Source organism: Coffea arabica, chromosome 4c (assembly GCF_036785885.1).
Source record: "Coffea arabica cultivar ET-39 chromosome 4c, Coffea Arabica ET-39 HiFi, whole genome shotgun sequence".
In the NCBI taxonomy this organism is placed as follows: Eukaryota; Viridiplantae; Streptophyta; class Magnoliopsida; order Gentianales; family Rubiaceae; genus Coffea; species Coffea arabica.
In genome coordinates this window covers 34,815,151-34,821,861 of record NC_092316.1, presented here as the reverse complement: position 1 = coordinate 34,821,861, position 6,711 = coordinate 34,815,151, and positions in this window count along the sequence as shown.

The following is a 6,711-nucleotide window of genomic DNA, read 5'->3' as shown; positions in this document are numbered from 1 at the left end:
CAAAAGCCGAAAGTCCTGACTTCTGTTCTTTGCAATGGCCTTGTCGAGAAAATTTCTGATGCTGAAAATTTTAGCTGTATTTCTGAATTACTCGGGTATGAGGAAACCCATCAGCTCGAAAAAAAAAGAGAGGCAAAAAGCGAAGCAAGAAAAATAAATGCAAAAAAATATATCGACTCTGAAATCCTTGGTGAATGATGAGAAAAATGCAAACAAAGTTTGAGATCTTTAAGTTCAAAATAGGGGCAATTTTTGGAAAAAGGCGATCTATGGTGCAATATCCTTGAAAGTCTTATTCTTTAACTATCGTTTTCAAGCCACATTACAAGCCAATAAAGTCCATCGTTGACTTATTCCTTCATGACAATCCAAAGTGAGGATCATGCTCATAAGAAATTCATCAAATCATTTGTGATCATAAGGGTATAACCCGTTTCCACATGTTTAGCTATCACTTCTGCCCATACGTTGCATGCCTAGAAAGCTTGTATGTTGACTAAGTTTTCTTGAAAAATAAGGGTGACAAACTCTTTGCTTTCACTAAGATGTGGCATTGAAGGAATTACAAATTTGGGCACAAGAACCAAACAAATCTCGTCTTCTCATTTCCCTTAACCCCCTCAAAAATCAGATCACTTGATTGGTCCTGACAGATGAACCAACAAGAAATGGTGACCCATTACCTAAAGCGTTGATGCTAAAGTGGGGAAGAAATCTTTCGTAATTTGGCATTATTTTGAGAAATTCATCATGGAATGTGTTATATCAGTTTAAGCAAGACATTCAATTTTCTTCATGTTAGGAAAAGCAATTGCTTACCCTGTGCAAATAAATGGAGAAGCATCCAAACCAATTTTTGCAATCAAATGGGCCCACACTGGGGCAAAATTTTTATTTGCGAAGTTTCGCAAAATAAGCTCACACAGGGGCAAATATTTTTGTTAGTCCAATTGAGAATTTCGTCCAAGAATCAAATAATGCATCTTTCAAATCAATCACGCTGCTCTTTTCATGTAAATGTGAATGCATGTCATATTTCGGTAAGCCCCTGTGCAGGTATTCATTGTTGAAATCGACGAAAGAGCATCTGGTGACGTGGAAGGCCGATGCCGAAGAAAGAGAAAAAGAAGGGAAAAGGGCCCTACACTGAGGGCAAATTATTTTGAAAAAGATTCTCTCGAAAAATCAGAAAAAATTCAAAATTCAAAAATCAAAAATCAAGTTCAAATTCTTGTTTCTTGGAAAATCAAATTTCTTGTTCCTTGACAAATCAAATTCAATTTCTTGACCAATTGGGTGGCAGGACCGGGTTTTATCCCACTGACCGCTTTTATTTCGTATGGCACGGGTTTTATCCCTCCGACCTCGGTAGGCTAGGGTTTTATCCCACTGACCGCTTTTATTTTCGTAGGGCACGGGTTTTATCCCTCCGACCTCGACAGGCTCGGGTTTTATCCCACTGACCGCTTTTATTTTCGTTAGGGCACGGGTTTTATCCCTCCGACCTCGGCAGGCTCGGGTTTTATCCCACTGACCGCTTTTATTTTCGTAGGGCACGGGTTTTATCCCTCCGACCTCGGCAGGCTCGGGTTTTATCCCACTGACCGCTTTTATTTTCGTAGGGCACGGGTTTTATCCCTCCGACCTCGGCAGGCTCGGGTTTTATCCCACTGACCGCTTTTATCACGTTGGAACTGGGTTTTATCCCGCCAACCTCGGCAGGCTCGGGTTTTATCCCACTGACCGCTTTTATTTTCATTGGGCATGGGTTTTATCCCTCCAATTCTCTCGGCAGGCTCGGGTTTTATCCCACTGACCGCTTTTATTTTCGTTGGGCATGGGTTTTATCCCTCCGACCTCGGCAGGCCCGGGTTTTATCCCGCTGACCGCTTTTATCAATTGGGACCGGGTTTCATCCCGCCAATCTCGGCAGGACCGGGTTTTATCCCGCTGACCGTGCTTTATACCACTGACCGATTCCCACTGACCAATTCTTCATACTGGGGCAAATTATCTTTGGAAAGTTTCTCAAAAAAAAAAAAAAAAAAAAATCAAAAAAATCAAAAAAATCAAAAAAATCAAAAAAAAAAAATTCAAAAAAAGGAAAAGAAAAATCAAAAATCAAATCAAGTTCATCACGGCAGGTTCGGGTTTGATCCCACTGTCCGATTGTCAAGACATTTCATTTTCACAACCACTGGAACGTGGATCAGTCCCATTAACACTTCATTTCACTTCTTTCATTTGCATCACCAATAAACATGAGTCAATCCCACCAACACTCCATCTCACTTCAATTCATCCGTTTTAAATTCTGTTCGGGTCAGCCCCGTTTAATTTCTGTTCGGGTCAGTCCCGTTTAAATTTCTGTTCGGGTCAGTCCCGTTTAAATTCTGTTCGGGTCAGTCCCGTTTAAATTCCTGTTCGGGTCAGTCCCGTTTAATTTCTGTTCGGGTCAATCCCGTTTTAATTTCTATTCGGGTCAGTCCCGTTTAAATTCTGTTCGGGTCAGTCCCGTTTAATTTCTGTTCGGGTCAGTCCCGTTTAATTTCTGTTCGGGTCAGTCCCGTTTAAATTCCTGTTCGGGTCAGTCCCGTTTAATTTCTGTTCGGGTCAGTCCCGTTTAAATTTCTGTTCGGGTCAGTCCCGTTTTAAATTCCTGTTCGGGTCAGTCCCGTTTAATTCCTGTTCGGGTCAGTCCCGTTTAAATTTCTGTTCGGGTCAGTCCCGTTTAAATTCCTGTTCGGGTCAGTCCCGTTTAATTTCTGTTCGGGTCAGTCCCGTTTAAATTTTGTTCGGGTCAGTCCCGTTTAAATTTCTGTTCGGGTCAGTCCCGTTTAAATTCCTGTTCGGGTCAGTCCCGTTTAAATTTCTGTTTGGGTCAGTCCCATTTTAGAATTCTAGTTCGTTGAGATCATTCGCAGCCGAATAACACAGGTAAGTATTTGGTGTCTACTTCTTTGTCTCAAGTTTTTTCAAAACTCAGACAAAGAGGGGCAAACTGTAGACACCAAATTTTGGTGTAATTTCATTTACTAATTATTTTTTAGTCTGTGCTCGTTTTTTTTCACTTTTTAGTTTTTTGTGTTATTATTATTTTTAAGTTTTTAGCATAGAATTTCTTGAAAATGAAAATAAAAAGGAAAAAGAAGGAAAAAGTGAAAAATGATGAAAAATGAAAAATGAAAGAAAAGGAATGAAAATGACAAAAAATAGGTGGAAGTGTGCATGTTGAACAAGTGTACAAAACAATCATGGGACAAGTGTCCCTTTTGTTTAATTGACAACACAACATTTAGGAGGACACTTGTTTAGCTTAGAAGGGGGGTTTTGAGAATTGAAAAAAAAGATAGAGAGAACTGAAAGGGGCTTCGGCTAAAATAGAAAGAAAAGGGAGAAACGAAACCAGAGGGCAACAGAGGTCCGGGGGGCGGCTGAGTTTTGGAGAAAGGGCCGCGGAAGGGAAAAAACAGAGAAAGGGAAATCAGAAAGAGCAACAAAAAAAAAAGAAAAAAAAGAGGAGACTTAACTGGAAAAAAGCCGAGAGGGAGTGAAGGCTTCGGCTACGCAGAGAAAAAGAAATGAAACAGAGGGGCTGCCGAGGAATAAAAACAGAGGGGACGGCAGCTTCGGGGAAAATCTGGAGAGAAGGCTTCAGGGAGGAAAAGATGCCGGCACCACCACTCCACTGCCATTGCCACTGCCACTGCTGTCTGCCATCATCACCAAGCGGGAGCACGGTAAGCTATTTGTTTTCCCTTTTAAATTTCAATTCTTGTAAAGCTTTGAAATGGGTCTGCCGTCATTTTTTTTTGTGCAATTTTCCTGTTAATTGGTTTTAATTTCTGAATACACATGATGTATGGGTTTAATTTGGGCTGAAATCTTGATTTCCTGTGCAATTTCTGGGTTGATTATGACTTCAATTGAGCAAAATTTGATGAAAATTTTAATGCTCACAACCTGTTCGACGAAATGTTTTGGCTGAAATTCTTGTTGGAAAATTTTGTTTGCATTTTCGTGTGAAGAAATAGAGGCTAAGTCGGCCAATTCCCTTCCCCAAGTTTAAGAATTTTTGATGCATTGCTGCCTTGCAATTTTTCCGTTCCTTTTGTTTCCCATCGCATGAATTCGAATTAAGGTTGGGAGGGGGAAATACTTGTGGGTTTCTCATGAAAGTAAGCTGTCTTCTCTTTTGAATTTCAGTTTCATTCAAACTCTCAAGGCATTATTTTTTTTTTTCGTGTTTTGGCTTGGGGCAATTTTTTCTTTTTCTTCTTCTGTTGGGTCATTCAAGAATCAGGAAACACATGATGCTTGCGGAGATTTGGGCTGATTTTCTGTGTTTTGTTTTTTTTTTGATGATTCCGGGGCTGGTAGTTAGGATGATTTTCATTAGTTTGGAAAACGATTTGTATGATGTGGGAATCTGATAAGAAAAACTTCATGAAAGGCCACTGTAATTGTTGCAGCAGTACGGACAAATAACCTTTTCTTGAGTTGTTGAAATTGCGATGCTTAATGTTCTTGCTTAGCTCGTTACTTGACTGGAATGCCATGAACATATATGTTGTCAAAGCTATGTTTAGAAGAGTCATTAGCCTCAAACTAAGAAGACACGAATCATGTCTGTGGTGTTCAGGTTTTTGTTCATATTATGATTTGGATTTGTTTTCTTGAAGATCTGTGGGTTCAAAGTTGTTACGAATGTTAACGTTGCTCTGTTGCATGTTGTGTTCAGCAGTCTTGTTCTATCTTCTCCCGTTTGTCCCAAGTTCCTGCACTTGGTGTCTAGTTATCAAATCAATTAGGACTTTCTTTGGTTGTTTGGCCTGAATGCATCTAAATTGAATGAAGAAATGTTGCGAAGAGATTGGTTGCTGGTTTTTGTTTTTCTGTTGCTGCATTTGTCTGCCATTTGTTCTTCATTTGTCCTCATTTTAATCTTTTATGGTTCAGTTGATAAGTGGTATGAAATGATAGTTTCGATGGTTTGCCTGAAGTCTCGTATGAAATTTCCGAAGAGCATGCATGAAAAGCTTGTCAAAAATTGCATTTGAACCCCTCAAGTTTTCCCCTATTCTGTTATGGCCCAAAACTTGGAATAATCGAACTAATTTTGTCTTTCTAAGTTTAATCCTATGTTCGCGTATTTTATGTGACTTTGTGGATAGATTAATTCTTGATTGTGGGTCACAATTGTGGCTTAATAATTTTGTTGATTTGTTTATCTTGTTGGGTTTAATGAAATAAGTGTTTGGGCTAAGAGGTTATTTTTTGTTTGGGCCTAAGGAAGTGTTTTAGTTTATTTTGTTGAATTTTTTTGGCTTAGAAGATTGATATCTAACACTTTCGGATTGGGTTTTGACAGGGAGTTTATCTATTTTGATTTGGGTTTAGTTTATTATTTTTTTGGGCTGTGGTCTGGGCTAAAAGGGAGAAGTCCACCTGTTTGGTTGGCTAGTTTTGGGCCAAAACTAGCCAACTGGCCCATTTCCTGTGCTTTAAGTTTCGATTGGGCTAGGAGGGTCTCAGGCCCAAACCAATGAAGAAAAAGGCCCAAGTGGCCTGATCCATTAGGAAACCAGAAAATGTTTTTGCAAATCAATCCCTGAATTTCTCCTTAACTGCTGTGGCCCTAGATTTTTTTTCAACCTCTTTCAATTCGGTACTTAATTTAATTGCAAATAGGCCCCTCAACTTTATTTTTCTTTAATTTTGACCCCAAGACTTTATTAATTTTTGCAATCAAGTCCTTTCTTCTTTTGACTTCTTAAATGTGGGTTGTTGACATGATTTAATTGATTCAAATTCATGTTTATTTTTATCCTTTGTGATTATTTGTCAAATAAATTGGCACCTTGACTCCTTTATTATTTTGGAGGGTAAATAAGTTGATTTCACTCCATTAGAGCTTCATTTCAAGGGAGGTATAATTTCTTTTATCCCTTTTGTCTCTCCTATGTGATCCAATGTGCTAAGTGTGAATCGCATGCCTAATTGGCTTTCATTACCATTCTTTAGTTCCATTACTTCATTCATTCTTGCTTTTATTAAATTATTCTTTTTAATGGGGTATGTGTACACCTCTTGGCTTGTAATAGATAGGGCGTAGCAAGTAATTTGGTCCATTTTCCCTTTCCCTTTTGTTTTAGTTAGCAAATGTAATGGTTGCATGCTTATGTGTTATATGTTAAATGCTTTATTAGGATTTTGCATCTAGTCGAGCATGCTAAATGTTACGTGCTACGTGTTTATGAGTATTTGGTATATCTACTTGCTTTCCATCGTGTGGATGAATGGAATGGATGAATGTACGTCACCACACTAGTCCAACGCTAGTTGTGGCTTCTTTTATCGTTTCCACTAGTCCAACGCTAGTCGGAATTCATAGAATGGGCTAGTCCAACGCTAGACCCTTAGGGTTTTTCCCTCGTTAATACATCATTTGCTTGTTCACCGCATATCACGCATTTTCCTTAGTTTTATCATTTGGCATGATCCTCGAACCCCTTTTCCTCTCATTTTAGGTTTTGCATCCCATACTAGCTATAGGGTTCATTTTGCTTGAGTGTCCCCTTAAATATGGGATATAGACGAGTGTGGCTTTTTCTAAGCCTTAGCACGCTTGTATTCCCTCTACAAAAGGGTAAATTGAGTCACGATTTAGGTCTCCCCGTACCCAATATGCGTGCATTCCCTAGGCTCATG